Here is a 767-nt window from a genome sequence, read left to right as displayed (position 1 = left end):
GAAAGAGAACTGTATCAGAATGACCTAGTCCCTTTAGAACGTTTGAAAGGGGTAGTGCAAGGAAGTGGAAGTGAAAGTTATGCTTAAGCTGTTAGCCTAGGGTACAGAAGTTAAGATAGTTGAAAATTTTCCAATGACTAAGTTTATCAATGGAAAATTGAATTTTTTAAAGCTAATTTTTGCTTTCTATGCCACTTCTCTGTGAGTGAGCTGGATTTCATCTCCTGCAATGCACTGAGGCCATGTGACTGCCATGTTGAGCCATTTCCTTTCAGCAAGTAAGGAGAGGGAAGTGCATCTTGGGAGATACCATATGATCAGGAAAATATGCTGGGTTTGGCTCTGTCTCTACAACGGCAAATTTTATATGGAAAATTATGAAGAAAATCATTTTTTGTTTATTTCCATCAACACTTTTCCTCTGGATAAAAAAATAATAATTTTCCAACCAACTTTACTCAAAAGTTTTGGAATATTTGCCTACCCTTTATGCCTAGGCCAAGACACATAAAGCCTGACTGTTTCACTAAGGCACTTACAAGTCTCTCTGGCAGCATAAAGACATTTAAATCGTGAAGGAACATCTTGAGAAGCTGGATACCTTCAAGTCAGCCGGCCCTGACAATCTTCACCCCAGGGTACTCAAGGAGCTGGCGAGCATCATAGGCCAGCCTCTAGCATGGATCTTTGAAAACTCTTGGCGCTCTGGTGTAGTGCCCGAAGACTGGAGAAAGGCCAATGTGGTGCCTATCTTCAAGAAAGGGAGG

Source organism: Alligator sinensis, unplaced genomic scaffold (genome assembly GCF_000455745.1).
Source record: "Alligator sinensis unplaced genomic scaffold, ASM45574v1 scaffold496_1, whole genome shotgun sequence".
In the NCBI taxonomy this organism is placed as follows: domain Eukaryota; kingdom Metazoa; phylum Chordata; order Crocodylia; family Alligatoridae; genus Alligator; species Alligator sinensis.
This window is presented reverse-complemented; position numbering follows the sequence as displayed.